At 47.0% G+C, this 16,195-nt stretch overlaps 1 protein-coding gene across 1 annotated transcript in view; it reads left to right on the forward strand.

Moving 5' to 3' along the window:
• The window catches only part of tars2 (threonyl-tRNA synthetase 2, mitochondrial), a 61,790-nt gene that overhangs the window by 22,940 nt on the left and 22,655 nt on the right, over positions 1 to 16,195 (forward strand). The window lies entirely within an intron of this gene.

The following is a 16,195-nucleotide window of genomic DNA, read 5'->3' on the forward strand; positions in this document are numbered from 1 at the left end:
ATTTGCCGCATTGCTTAGCAAACGGCCCTGTCAAAAAATATATTTTAGCGATCCGGTTGTATGTGTTTAAAAAAAATGTCCTGGGCCCTCATGACGTGTGAGCTCAAGTCGTCTTGAGCTCTTAAGCTGTTAAGTAATGCAGATACCAACTCTGCATTGTTTAGCTGGGGACCAACTGGAACCCCCTCAAGGACCACTGGTGGTCCCCGGACCACTGGGTTGTACTGGGGCCCACCTGGAACCCCCTCAAGGACCACTGGTGGTCCCCGGACCACTGGGTTGTACTGGGGCCCACCTGGAACCCCCTCAAGGACCACTGGTGGTCCCCGGACCACTGGGTTGTACTGGGGACCACCTGGAACCCCCTCAAGGACCACTGGTGGTCCCCGGACCACTGGGTTGTACTGGGGCCCACCTGGAACCCCCTCAAGGACCACTGGTGGTCCCCGGACCACTGGGTTGTACTGGGGACCACCTGGAACCACCTCAAGGACCACTGGTGGTCCCCAGACCACTGGGTTGTACTGGGGCCCACCTGGAACCCCCTCAAGGACCACTGGTGGTCCCCAGACCACTGGGTTGTACTGGGGCCCACCTGGAACCCCCTCAAGGACCACTGGTGGTCCCCGGACCACTGGGTTGTACTGGGGCCCACCTGGAACCCCCTCAAGGACCACTGGTGGTCCCCAGACCACTGGGTTTTACTGGGGACCAACTGGAACCCCCTCAAGGACCACTGGGTTGTACTGGGGCCCACCTGGAACCCCCTCAAGGACCACTGGTGGTCCCCGGACCACTGGGTTGTACTGGGGCCCACCTGGAACCCCCTCAAGGACCACTGGGTTGTACTGGGGCCCACCTGGAACCCCCTCAAGGACCACTGGTGGTCCCCAGACCACTGGGTTGTACTGGGGCCCACCTGGAACCCCCTCAAGGACCACTGGTGGTCCCCGGACCACTGGGTTGTACTGGGGCCCACCTGGAACCCCCTCAAGGACCACTGGTGGTCCCCAGACCACTGGGTTTTACTGGGGACCACCTGGAACCCCCTCAAGGACCACTGGGTTGTACTGGGGACCACCTGGAACCCCCTCAAGGACCACTGGGTTGTACTGGGGACCACCTGGAACCCCCTCATGGAGCACTGGGTTGTACTGGGCACTTCTGTCTATGTGTTTGTGAAGCAGGCCATTCCTAAAATCGAGAAATAGTTCGGAACAAACCTCCCCTGGGGGATAAAAAAAAAAAGACGTTTCTGTTTGGCTTTCAGGGATTTGAAATGAATCCAGATACAGATATGATAAATAAAAATATACAAAGACATGACTGACATATTTCATAATTGTATACTTTGAAAATCGTGGAAATAGCCGAACTCCAAGCTCACATGTTGAGCTTGGAGACGGGTATTTCCACTATTTTAAGTAATACATTTTTCAACATGAAAATGATTAATATGCACTTGGATATCAGTGGCCACCAGCTCAGTGGCCTTGTGGTTAGAGTGGCCGCCCTGATACTGGGAGGTCGGGGTTCGATCCCCGGCCGGGTCATACCAAAGACTCTAAAGATGGGTCCAAGGGTTGGATTGGGGGTAAAGACCCTGTGACATACTTGCGTCATGTCCAGGGGGTATACGTGTACATCAAGCTGCCTCACGCTACAGAAACAGGAGATAGGCTCCTGCCCTATGCTGAGCCATGAGGCCCAGCAAGGCTACTTCACTGGATATCATGTCCATAGGGCTGGCACACAGCGTGGTGCCCTCACTGAACACATCTTTACTGGATATCATGTCCATAGGGCTGGCACACAGCGTGATGCCCTCACTGAACACATCTTTACTGGATATCATGTCCATAGGGCTGGCACACAGCGTGATGCCCTCACTGAACACATCTTTACTGGATATCATGTCCATGGGGCTGGCACACAGCGTGATGCCCTCACTGAACACATCTTTACTGGATATCATGTCCATAGGGCTGGCACACAGCGTGATGCCCTCACTGAACACATCTTTACTGGATATCATGTCCATAGGGCTGGCACACAGCGTGATGCCCTCACTGAACACATCGGCCGTCAAGGTGCTCACGGCTCTACATTGTCCTGTCATCACACGCAGCTCCGCTGAAACAGCAGTAATAGTCGGGTTGTAAATTACATGGTCGTCACACCCTGCACAATCAGGAGGATCAAATGACAAGGGCTTCCTTTAAAAGTTTCCAGCTTGAGGCACCCCGGGCGGGGCGGAGTTGAGGCACCCCGGGGCGGAGTTGAGGCACCCCGGGGCGGAGTTGAGGCACCCCGGGGCGGAGTTGAGGCACCCCGGGGCGGAGTTGAGGCACCCCGGGGCGGAGTTGCGCTGCGGCGAAAACGCCGGACGTTCGTCGGGAGCACGATAGTCAGCTCTTACGAAGAGGAGCGCACCGGGGCCGTGTTTACCACAGTGAATACATGGTGCTCGGGTGGCACAGTGGTAACCCCAGTGGTTATAGAGGAGTGTTTACCACAGTAAATACACGGCGCTCGGTGTGGTACACAGTGGTAACCCCAGTGGTTATAGAGGAGTGTTTACCACAGTGAATACATGGTGCTCTGTGTGGCACACAGTGGTAACCCCAGTGGTTATAGAGGAGTGTTTACCACAGTGAATACATGGTGCTCGGGGTGGCACACAGTGGTAACCCCAGTGGTTATAGAGGAGTGTTTACCACAGTGAATACATGGTGCTCGGTGTGGTACACAGTGGTAACCCCAGTGGTTATAGAGGAGTGTTTACCACAGTGAATACATGGTGCTCTGTGTGGCACAGTGGTAACCCCAGTGGTTATAGAGGAGTGTTTACCACAGTGAATACATGGTGCTCTGTGTGGCACACAGTGGTAACCCCAGTGGTTATAGAGGAGTGTTTACCACAGTGAATACATGGTGCTCGGGTGGCACACAGTGGTAACCCCAGTGGTTATAGTCTAATCGTAGTCTAAATGTTTATTTTGGTGGGTCGTAATATATGGCTTATTTTACTCTTGGTTGCATGCTGGAATTATAGGTGATCTTGTAGATCTGCTATTTTCAGAGCGCAACACCCGAGCGCACACAAACAAACAAATAAAACCAAATAAAACAACTTGTCTTTTAGAGTTACTGGATATCTTCTCCAATAGTCCCTCCCTAAGATTTTAGTCTAGTTTTGTACGTGTTGACAATATTGTGAACAAATTTAGTTTTAGTTATCATAGCTTAGTTTTATTATTTTGTTTTTATTTTGTTTTCGTCAGTGAAAAAGGGTAGAACACTTTTTTGTCAAGGTTTTAGTAGACCACATTATAACGGTGGTCTCAGACAGAGGAACTGGCGGAAGCGCTGAGCAGAATGTGAATGAGAGATGTACTGTCACAAGGCAGACGGCTGGAGGGCAGGGGAGCCGAGCGGCGTCTGAAGTATCACAGCGATATGCTCGGAGACAGGAAATTCTATTATGTTGATAGTATTCAGAGAAAAAGCCACAGAAAAGCAAAGCACCAGATGGCATGACCAGGACCCATGCAGTAACGGACTGGAGCAGATCAAATCTGTTTTTCAGGACGAAGACCTCTTTGCTGAGAGAGAGATGAAGCAGGGACCCCCTCAGCTGAGAGAGATGAAGCAGGGACCCCCTCAGCTGAGAGAGATGAAGCAGGGACCCCCTCAGCTGAGAGAGAGATGAAGCAGGGACCCCCTTAGCTGAGAGAGAGATGAAGCAGGGACCCCCTCAGCTGAGAGATGAAGCAGGGACCCCCTCAGCTGAGAGAGAGATGAAGCAGGGACCCCCTCACTAGAGAGAGCGATGAAGCAGGGACCCCCTCAGCTGAGAGAGAGATGAAGCAGGGACCCCCTCACTAGAGAGAGCGATGAAGCAGGGACCCCCTCAGCTGAGAGATGAAGCAGGGACCCCTTAGCTGAGAGAGAGATGAAGCAGGGACCCCTTAGCTGAGAGAGAGATGAAGCAGGGACCCCCTCAGCTGAGAGAGATGAAGCAGGGACCCCCTCACTAGAGAGATATGAAGCAGGGACCCCCTCACTAGAGAGAGATGAAGCAGGGACCCCTCAGCTGAGAGAGAGATGAAGCAGGGACCCCCTCAGCTGAGAGAGAGATGAAGCAGGGACCCCCTCAGCTGAGAGAGAGATGAAGCAGGGACCCCCTCAGCTGAGAGAGAGAAGAAGCAGGGACCCCCTCAGCTGAGAGAGAGATGAAGCAGGGACCCCCTCAGCTGAGAGAGAGATGAAGCAGGGACCCCCTCAGCTGAGAGAGAGATGAAGCAGGGATCCCCTCAGCTGAGAGAGAGATGAAGCAGGGACCCCCTCAGCTGAGAGAGAGATGAAGCAGGGACCCCCTCAGCTGAGAGAGAGATGAAGCAGGGATCCCCTCAGCTGAGAGAGAGATGAAGCAGGGATCCCCTCAGCTGAGAGAGAGATGAAGCAGGGACCCCTTAGCTGAGAGAGAGATGAAGCAGGGACCCCTTAGCTGAGAGAGAGATGAAGCAGGGACCCCTTAGCTGAGAGAGAGATGAAGCAGGGACCCCTTAGCTGAGAGAGAGATGAAGCAGGGACCCCCTTAGCTGAGAGAGAGATGAAGCAGGGACCCCTTAGCTGAGAGAGAGATGAAGCAGGGACCCCCTCAGCTGAGAGAGAGATGAAGCAGGGACCCCTTAGCTGAGAGAGAGATGAAGCAGGGACCCCCTCACTAGAGAGAGAGATGAAGCAGAGACCCCCTCAGCTGAGAGAGAGATGAAGCAGGGACCCCTTAGCTGAGAGAGAGATGAAGCAGGGACCCCCTCAGCTGAGAGATGAAGCAGGGACCCCCTCAGCTGAGAGAGAGATGAAGCAGGGACCCCTTAGCTGAGAGAGAGATGAAGCAGGGACCCCCTCAGCTGAGAGAGAGATGAAGCAGGGACGCCCTCAGCTGAGAGATGAAGCAGGGACCCCCTCAGCTGAGAGATGAAGCAGGGACCCCCTCAGCTGAGAGAGAGATGAAGCAGGGACCCCTTAGCTGAGAGAGAGATGAAGCAGGGACCCCCTCAGCTGAGAGAGAGATGAAGCAGGGACCCCCTCAGCTGAGAGAGAGATGAAGCAGGGACCCCCTCAGCTGAGAGAGAGATGAAGCAGGGACCTCCTCAGCTGAGAGAGATGAAGCAGGGACCCCCTCAGCTGAGAGATGAAGCAGGGACCCCCTCAGCTGAGAGATGAAGCAGGGACCCCCTCACTACATTTAATGACTTGCACCTTAAACTACTTTGTAAACTTGACCTTTGGCTCGGTACATTTGCATTTGGTCTGCTCCTCCCAGGGTTGGCCAAAGGGCCTTTCTGTGTGGAGTTTGCATGTTGTCCCCGTGGAAATTTGTCTTCCAACAACAACAACAGCAACAACACTTAGACAATAATTTTTCCATGGCATAAAAGTGCAGGACAACAGCAGTGGCAAATGCATTGAAAAACAACATTTCTTGCGAGACATGGTATCATTTAGTGCCTTAATGGCATTTAAAGATGAAACATCACCTGATCTGATCTCAACAGAAACCTTTCTGTGTTCTCTGGTAGGAGAAAGTTTAACCTCTTAAACCCCATATTTTGCCTGAACAGCAGTCCCTCAGGGCCCTGTACCAGTAGTAGTGTATTTTCTGTTTTCCAGTTTCACAGGGAAAGCGTTCGCTGAAAACGGCGGATCGACAAGCTCGCCGATCGATCCGCCGTTTTCTGCCAACGCCTTCCCCCACCATGCGGAACGCTGGGGTTGCAAGTGGTTAAAGCTTTTAGCCCGGAGTGCCAACACCCGTGTTCAACGTTGTGAAATTAAAATGCTGCGGCGTCGACCGTGTCGAACCGCGACGGCATCGAAATAGAACCTGAATCACCTGAAGTCCACGGTTGGAAATAGTGCAGATCTTGTGCCCTTCTCTTTAGTCCGTGACCAACGGGTCGGTCATGGACTAAAGTCAGAGAGTGAAGGATGAGGCTGGCAGGGCACTGCGTCAGGCACCCAGAACTTGGGAGGCAAGTCAATTGACCCTATGGGAGCCAACCCAGGGCAAAGCCAGGAGGGGAAAGAAGCATACCACCTAATGTAGACGTGCTGCAGCACGACAGCTTGGCTGACAACACTGAAGAGCTCAAGAACCTGATGTTGGATAGGAATTTGTGGAGGGCAGCGATCCAGGAATCCCGAGTTGGTGTTGGTTAGACCACACTCTCGCAGCAACTAACTAACTAACTAACTTTAGTTGATGGTGAATTATTCTATAGCTTGAGAGTGAGAATATCTTCAGTTTTGACATTGTAAGTTGTATTATTTGGTTATGGTTGGAGATGATGGGGGGGCTCCTTTTCATTTGTGGAAATATATACACATACATACTGTACATACACACAATCCAATGATGTTCTCTGAACCCACACTGGAGCGCTTGTAGGGACGAGTTGTCATCGATAGCGGATTTTTAGTTGGCCAAATCCCAGCTTTTTGAGCGTTTGACAGGGTCTCTGTGTGGGTCAGTGTTTGTGTGTGTGTGTGTGGGTCTCTGTGTGGGTCAGTGTGTGTGTGTGTGTGTGTGTTTGACAGGGTCTCTGTGTGGGTCAGTGTTTGTGTGTGTGTGTGTGTGTTTGACAGGGTCTCTGTGTGGGTCAGTGTTTGTGTGCGTGTGTTTTTAATAATGAGCTGAACCACAGCGTGTGTTTAAAATGTGATGATGGTTCACAGCCCTGGCCAACACAGCTGTTTATAATTGACTGGACGGACGCCGAGGCCCAAGCTGTCAGAACTGGCCTCTGTAAGAGAGAGGCGTGAGGGAACGGCGTCGAGCCGGTTGGGGCTCTCGTTGTTCGTCGCTGTCAGGCCAGAAACCTCACATCTCCGTTACGTCTTTTCAACGTTTTATGTGATTCCGTAAAGTTGAAACACCCTACAGTGTCGCATGAAATATGCCATGTATAAGTTGTAATGTCTAAAGCCTCACTGTTCATCAGAAGCGTTAATATAGTAACCGCGAGGTTAGCCTTGTCTTTTATTTTATGACCCCTCAACACTGACGTTCTGTTCAAACAACTCAATCTGAGCCTCAATTCAGAGGATGTAACGCGGCGGGGAAACATTCCATTGGCGGACCACAGCGGAAGCGAGCGTTAACGCCGGGGAAGATACTATACACTAAATCAGGGGTTCTCAACGGGTGGGTCGCGACCCCTTGGGGCGGTCGCCAAATTATTAAGGGGGGGTCCCAAAATGATTTAAAAGAATTAAAATAAATAAGGTTGTTTTTACATATAATTTTTGGGATCCTTGACATATTGAGCACCACTGATACAGAAACATAAGGTTTTTCAGAAAACTGTCATGATTTTGAAAACACTTTTTTTTAATTTCGACGTCTGGCCTAAATGGCTTAGCCCATTCTGACCGGGCACCCATTTTGGTGTCGGCATCATGTTATGCTTTAGCTATTTAAAAATAGCAGATCTACAAGCTCATATCGCGCCACCGAGTGGCGCGATACGAGCTTGTAGGTCTGCTATTTTTGAAAAATCGAAGAGCGACTGACATTTTTAGAATCTGATCTCAGGTCAGAATGGGTTCATCAGACCAGTGTGTGTCCGGCGGAAACCTCGTATGAATCTGATCTCAGGTCAGAATGGGTTAAAAAAAATGCTGTGTTCAAATAACTGCATTGGATGCATTGGAGTACAGCCTATAATACAGCTTACTGTGTGGGTTTTTGTTTTTTCCCTGTTTCCTGGAACAGTCATATGATGTTTCCAGCCTGCAGTGACGACATGGGAAACCATATCCATCAGACACGGGTTACAACCACCCAGAGGTGGAAAAATAGTACTCAGTGTATTACTTAAGTAAAAGTATCAATACTGTAACTGCAATATATACTGTAGAAATACTCTTACAAGCACTGGAAGTCTGGAATTCAAAATGTATTTGAGTAAAGTACATTTTGAACGCCTGACTGAGTAGCTGCAGATCATTGATAGGCTCTTTGAATGTATGAAGCCTGTATCTGCTCAAGCTTAATAAAATAAAATAAAAGTATTGGCTTCAAAATGTACTTAAAGTACCGAAAGTAGAAGGTACTGCTAGCAGAGCTGAACAGCTTTTGCAATCAAAATCTGCAAAGTAACTAGTAACTTTTTTTTTTAAGTTTTCAAATTAACCCATTCTGAACGGGAACCCATTTTGGTGTTGGCATCATGTTATGCTTTAGCTATTTAAAAATAGCAGATCTACAAGCTCATATCGCGCCACCGAGTGGCGCGATACGAGCTTGTAGGTCTGCTATTTTTGAAAAATCGAAGAACGACTGACATAGAAACATAGCTTTTTCAGAAAACTGTCAGGATGTAGAAGACGTTTATAGAATCTGATCTCAGGTCAGAATGGGTTAATGTGCGTATGTAGTGCCGAAAGTACTGTACAGTACTCGAGTAAATGTACTTTACACCTACTGGTTACAACAACAAAGTGAAATGAGAGTGCAGTAATAATAATAATAATAATAATAGACACAGGGGGAGGCAGGAGGGTCGTTAGGAGAAGGTGAAACGTGTGATCTAATGTCATCTACGTGGATTAAAAGTTATTCCAGTCATTAGGATTCCATAGAAGCCAGCATGCATGCATGTGTTCCTATACTGCATGTTGCGCTGCAGCGTAAATAGACGACCTGCTGTACAACAAGCTCTCGATGTGTTGCATCGGGACAGGCGGAGGGAATAGAGCTAGAACAATTTGACAAGCTGTTGGGGTGTAAATCACGGCCGGGCCGTAAAACCAGAGGATTAAGTACTGCATTTATAGTTCTGAAAACAGACGTTTGGCCTCTGACGGGTTCTGGTGTGGAAGAGGAGGTCGGAAAGAATAGTTGGCTTTTTTTTGGGGGCCAATTCCGATTTAACCCATTAACCCATTCTGACCTGAGATCAGATTCATAACGAGGTTTCCACTGGACATGGTTTGATTGATTGAAATCTTTATTAACAGTTTGTAGAATTTACAGTACATTTTAAGCACAAACTCAATACAAAGACTGTCAACTGTGAGTGGACGACCCAATTAAGCATTACACTTGTTTACAACAGGGTCCACATTGTTCAATTCATCAAAACATTTAAAGACATACAAACATTTAGAGACATACAAATAGACATTTCTCTGTAGGTAAAGAACAGAACAGGAATTCATCATATGGGAAGCAAAAAAGGGAAAAGATACTATATACAGTGAGGGAAAATGGGGTGGGGGGGTGGGGGGGATTCAGATTTGACAGAGGCCAGTTTCGAATTGCAGCCATCCGTAGGTGCCCTTTGAGAGCGGTTTTGAAGGAGTCAAGGGATTCACATGTCTTAATGACTGTTGGTAGGGCGTTCCACATTTTGGTGGCATAGGAGCGAAAAGAATTTAGTCCCTTGTTTGTGCCGAATCTGGGTTGTACATGGTTTGTTGCACTCCCTCTGGTGTTGTGGGTGTGGACTTCGTTTACATTAAGGAAGTATTTAGACAGGTACATGGGTATCTTGGTGGTGTATCGAATCTTGTGGACCAGACCCATTGCAAGATGCTGTACTCTGTCGTCGACCCTAAGCCATCCCAGCCTGTCAAAGTGGGCAGGGGTGAGGTGGGTTCGGGGGGTGAGGCCAAGTAGGAGCCTGACCAGTTTGTTTTGAGAGGTCTGGAGCCTTGTTTTAAGGGCCTTTGAGGTGCTGTGGTACCAAGAGGTGGATGCATAGTCAAAGAAACCTTGTACGAGGGCTCCTGTTAAGGTCTTCAAGGTGTTTTTGCTGACCAGTGAGGAGATCCTGTAAAGGAATCTTGTTCTTTGATTGACTTTTTTGATTACGTTGGTGGCCATTTTATCACCGGAAAGATTGGCCTCCAGGATGGAACCTAGGTAGGTAATTTCATCTTTTCGTGTGATAATATTGTCACCCACTCTAACCAAGAAGCCATCTGCCTTGCTGAGTTTACTATTTGATCCGAAGAGGATGGATTCAGTTTTTCCCAGGTGTAAGGATAGTTTGTTATCAGCGAGCCAGGTGCAGATTCTACCGAGTTCAGAGCTGAGGGTCTTTTCAACCTGCAGTTTGTTCCTGTCCGAGACCAGCAGTGCTGAGTCATCTGCGAACAGGAACAAGTTGCAGTCACAAGCTGAAGTCATGTCGTTAACATAAATTAGGAACAGTAAAGGCCCTAGTATGCTTCCTTGTGGGACGCCACAGCTCACTGGCAGGGGAGGGGACAGTGTTCCGTTCACCTCCACCATCTGTTCTCTCCCCTCCAGGTAGGATTGCATCCAGCTCACTGATGTGCTATCAAAACCAATAGCTTTAAGCTTGTTAACCAGTATGGAGTGGTTCACGGTGTCAAAAGCCTTTTGGAGGTCCAGCATGACCATGCCGCAGTATTTTCCAGCATCCACCTCGTGTTTGATGTGGTCGCTCAAATAGAGGAGGCATGTGTCAGTGGAGTGGGATGTTCTGAAACCAGATTGGAACTCGTACAGCAATTTATTAGTGGCAAGATACTTTTCAACCTGTTCATAGACTATTTTTTCCATCACTTTCGAGATGGAGCTTAGAATAGAAATAGGGCGGTAGTTGCCGGGTTCTAATTTACTCCCTTTTTTGTACAAGGGGGTTACTTTGGCCAGTTTAAAATCTTGGGGGACCTGTCCCTGTTTGATGGAGAGGTTAACTATATGGGTGATGACTGGAGCTATGGAAAAGGCTGAGTCTCTGAGAAATTTGGAGGGAATATTGTCATGGCCAGTGGCCTTGTGGGGTTGGAGGGCACTCAGTTTTTTAAGTACCTCCTCGGTTGTTACCATTGCCATTTTAAAATCATCTTTACAAACACCAAGGTTTTTGTAGAAGGCTGTGATGTGCTCTACACCAAAACGCCCAGAGTGGGAGGGCAGTTTGCTAACCAGCTTTGTTGCAATGTTTGTAAAGAAGATGTTCAAGTGGTTGGCTACATCGAGTTTGTCAGTGATGAGGGTGTTATTCGATTTGATGTTTATGTTAGTAAACCTGGTTTTTAGTTTCCGACCACAGCCTAGTTGGTTGTTTAGTAACTTCCATAGCTCCCGAGGATTGTTTTTGATTTCCTCGGCTTTATCATTGATAAAGTTACATTTGGCTGATTTGGTCATGGCAATTACACCGTTTCTTAGCTTGTTACACTGGGCTTTTAGGTTGCACAGTTTGGTTTGGAGATCACTGTCGAAGCGCTTGCACTTGGCTAGTTTGGACTTGCATTTAAGAAGTTCAGAGCATTTGTTGTCTCTGGCTTTCATTGCAGTCAGTATGTCCGAATTCATCCATGGCTCCGAGCGGGTTTTGACCCTGACGGTTCTCAAAGGAGCCATGATGTTTAGTACTGATGTAAATTTGGTTTTAAAGCCAAGCCATGCTTCTTCGACTAGTGAGCTCCTGAGCACATCGGACCAATCCAGACTCTCCAGTTCAAGGTTAAAGGCCTCACTAGAGTAGGTTTTGAGGTCCCTAGATATGACTGTTTTGTGACAGTCAATGATTGGTATGATTGGTATGATTCGTATGATTGGTATGATTAACCCATTCTGACCTGAGATCAGATTCTAAAAAAATTCAGTCGTTCTTCGATTTTTCAAAAAATAGCAGACCTACAAGCTCGTATCGCGCCACTCGGTGGCGCGATATGAGCTTGTAGATCTGCTATTTTTCAATAGCTAAAGCATAACATGATGCTGACACCAAAATGGGTGCCCGGTCAGAATGGATTAAGTACTGCATTTATAGTTCTGAAAACAGACGTTTGGCCTCTGACAGGTTCTGGTGTGGAAGAGGAGGAGGTCGGAAAGAATAGTTTGGCTTTTTTTGGGGGGCCAATTCCGATTTAACCCATTAAGACCTGAGGCCAATTCTACAAAATGTCTTCTAAAAAAAACGTTTTCTGACAAACTCAGTGGTTCTCAAACTTTTTTATGTCAAGGACTCCCAAAATGTATTACTGTACGTATTTGGCTGCCGACCTCCATCAAAATATTTTGTTCCAGGGACCCACAGAAGCAAAGATTTGAGTTTTTTTGCTTTAAAGAAAATGCATAATAAAGATTTGCTAAGAATCTTCATGATTTTCCAAAAATGGCAGATCTACAAAGCTTGTATATCTGCTCTTTTTGAATAGCCAACGCTAAAATCTAAATCGACTTAGGCGATTTCTCTGATTTAATCCGTTAGAAAAAAGAATAAAATGTTTATCTTTCTACCGGCTGTCTCTTCTTAGAAAGGTCGAACCCATATTATTGTAACGTGTGACGACGCTGTCTTTGGCATAGACTTTGATTACATTATTAAACATAACCACTCATTCTAAAAAGGGATAGTTCTATATTTCGATTCTGAATGTCTGCAGTAAAATACTGATTAAACACATACCTGGACCACATGAATCAATATCACTGCACCAACGTCTTCACAATATCCGTTCAATATGAATTATGCATTACCATTTTGTGGTTGAGTCTTTCCTATGGCAACATAAGAGGAGTGCCAGTCTTTTTCATCCTGCGTATGTATGTGTAACGCCAGGGCTCCACTGGGCGCGTTGCGTCACGCGTGTGTCACGCGTGCGTGCGTCAAAAAACGAACCGGTTCAATTTTATGGTGACGGAGACGCGACGCAACGCGGGCAGTGGAGCCACCCTCCATTGATTAAAAGGGCACATTCCCGACACTGACGGAGACGCGACGCAGACGCGCCGCAGACGCGCCCAGTGGAGCCCTGGCGTAAGATTGTACAACACTTAAAAACATCATCATTGTTCGACCGCGGTGGAGATCATGGATTTCACAGTGCCATATTTGCCATCAGTGCCATATTTGCCATCAGTCCCACCCCCAGTTCCTGCTTACTGATGCATGTGTCCCTAGCGATGACATCAGGGGAACGACAGTTTTCTACCTCTGGTCTGCTTTGAGGCAGGACTCCAGAGAAGAAGGGAAGATATAACCTCATTGTCAGCTCTGTAGCAGTGGCTAGCAAACGGTGTTCTTCTGGATCGGACTAGTGCAGAAACACGGGGAAGGTTGGCCGTATTTTAGAGAAGTCGATGGGTGGCTCTTCCAAGAGAGATTTTGCGCTCTCATTGAAACAAGCCAGTATTGTTCAGTATCTTCCCTGCATTTGCTCAGCAAAGTCCTTGTTTGTTCTCTGGCACTAGGTCTATTTTCTGGCAGAAAATATTGTAGTGAAAAAACACACAAAGTTTAATTGGGATAGGCTACGTCTATTATGTTCATGTGGCCATATCTGATAAGCGTTTTAGGAAAAAGCAATAAGTCGTCCAAATCTGAGGTTTACCACAATGTTTACAACGGCTAAGATGGTCAGAGTCACTCCGCCCTGCATTGTGCTCCACCACGCCTCTTAGCTGTTCTAAAACCCACGCTCTCTTGTGGCTTATTGCGTCATTAAACTCTAGAATAGGCCCTTCAAATAGTATAGAGGGAGGTATGCGCAAGCATAAAGTGACTGGCACATCGAGTGGCAAAGTGACATGTAAAGTGAGTTTAACGATGTTTAATGTCGTTTACGGCAATTAAATATGACTTTTCTGTTTTGGATGAATGGGCTGTCAAGGCCAGAAAGTAGTTTTTAGCCACTTAGTAGGCATTCCTGCATTACTTCCTGGTTTGATGATGATGTCACGCGCATACCCTCTATTCTCTCAGTTTACTGTATCTAAGCTATATGCTGTGTACTGTATATATAAGCCTTTTATTATAGGTGCAAAATGTAACGGGTAGACTAACGTTTCGATGTTGCATCATCAGACTCATGACTGATGAAGATGTACTTCTGACATTGAAATCATTGTCCGTTCCCGATTCTGATAACGTGTGTATCGGTCGATACCGACTAGCTGTAGCTGACACTGGACACATTTTCGGGTTTTTAGCAGCGTTTTCCGAAAAACGCAACCACCTTAAAGGGACACTTCACCCTTTTTGCAAAAAAATATATGTTAATGTCATTTAGAAGCTTTAGAACACTTTCCTGGGGGGCTTTGTGTGTAATATGTGGTTTTAGATATTTTAGATTGTATCAGTGAGCCCAGTGTCTCTGATGTCATGGACACTGGTCTCACTTCCTTCCTGGACTACATGTTGTCTCAGTAAGACAGCTCTCCCCCTATCCACAAGGAGGAGCAGTGCACCAAATAAATATGGGAATTGTAGTCCAGGAAGGAAGTGTAAGAGTTTAAGAGTTATATAACGGTAGTGCAACACAAACCGAAGCATTCAAATCAAAATTCAAGTCGGTTGATTACTTTAAATTTCACCGTGCAATACATCACGTGGTATAATGGGAATGATAGAACGGCGTAGCCGATATTTTAGACGGTATCGGCAGTCTTTTCCGGTACCGGTATCGGACCAACTTCAGTTAGTCCAGTCTGTTGTACCAAAACGATAAAAGGCTTTAACCCATTCTGACCATTCTAATGTCAGTCGTTCTTCGATTTTTTTCAAAAATAGCAGACCTACAAGCTCGTATCGCGCCACTCGGTGGCGCGATATGAGCTTGTAGATCTGCTATTTTTCAATAGCTAAAGCATAACAATGGGTGCCCGGTTGCCCGGTCAGAATGGGTTAATGGTCAGAGTTGCTACAGTGCCTTCCTTCTCATACAGTCTCAGGTCATAATAAATATGCTTTGAGTTTAACACATCCCCCCCCCCCCCCCCCCCCCACAAACGCTCCACCCTCCTCCTACAGTTCTCTGCCTTATGGCGGCATCGTTGAACACAACACATGTACACACACTTTCCCTCTCACACACACACACACACACACACACACACACACAGCCAACCCGTGTTTCCATGACCATACATTCCTTGACAGCCATCTTAACGAGTTTGTGTTCACCACTTATTAGCCAGATTAACGTACGTGTGTGTGTGTGTGTGTGTGTGTGTGTGTGCGTGCGTGCTGTAGGCTGACTAATGTCTCTGTGAACTGCAGCTCTCTGTTCCATTCTGTTCCGTTTCCTGCACAACAAATAAAGTATCTTGGGTTGGCACACACAGAACCCTCCCCACCCTTTCTCTTCTCTGTACATAAATCTATTGCTATAGTTGTTTTGTTTAGTTTTTATATGTGAGGTATTGTATGTATTGGAACAATGGAAACAAGGTCTCTTTTTGTTATTCTTTTTACTGTACCTTTATCAAATCAATCAACCAAACAGTCTTAGCTCAAAGTTCTCTCTTCTGATGGGATTACAATCCACATGTAATTCCATTTTTTATTTGCCTTTCCTTCTTCAGCGATCTCCTTGTGTTTGGCGCATGCGCACTGCCGTTCACTTCCTTGTTTTGACCAAAGTGCCCAATGTTCTGTGATCATTTCTGCAGTTCAAAACATTCATTTCATTTTTGAACGGGGACAAAACGTTTCGGCTATCCAGCCTTCATCAGTGTGTTCAAAAAATTAAATACATGTTTTGAACTGCAGTCTTGGTGTGTGTGTGTGTGTGTGTGTGTGACCCACTACTCTTATTTATTTGATATGTCTTGAACGGGTAACGCACCTAAAGTCAGAGCACGGTGGTCACATGAAGAGATCATTTCTGACTTCAGGAAGCATCTCGTTTGGAAGATATTCCAAATACTTCCAGAGATATTTTAGACGTGACAGCGTGACATAATAATGGAAGATTATGTCTCCCGGGGTTTTGGGGGGGAAATGGAAGACGAGGCTTTTCAGAGTAAAATCTTGCCTCATCTGCTTGGCACTCTTGGCGCCTTTTATTATGAAGGACTCTTGGTGGCAAAAGTAGTGTTGGAGTTGAAGTCATCCGCTGAGCGCCACAGATTTCAGAATCTAATTTGTATATCGCTCACAGCACCTTTAATGTCCAGGATGAAAGAGAAAATACTTTATATTTGACCGCTTCTTTTCCAAATCTCTTCGCCATAAATAGCCGACCTACAAGCTCACAACAGGTAGTAAGACGATGCATTGTGAGCATAAACATTTTTTTTGGCCGATGAAGCCCCTAAATATTGATGCTGGGGTTCAAGCTTAGAGTATATATATTTATAGACAAGGCACCCAGAGGAAATCTTGAGGCGAAATGGACATAGTGGCCGAATGAAGGT

This window comes from Protomyctophum parallelum (assembly GCF_964188405.1).
Source record: "Protomyctophum parallelum genome assembly, chromosome: 3".
Lineage (NCBI taxonomy): Eukaryota > Metazoa > Chordata > Actinopteri > Myctophiformes > Myctophidae > Protomyctophum > Protomyctophum parallelum.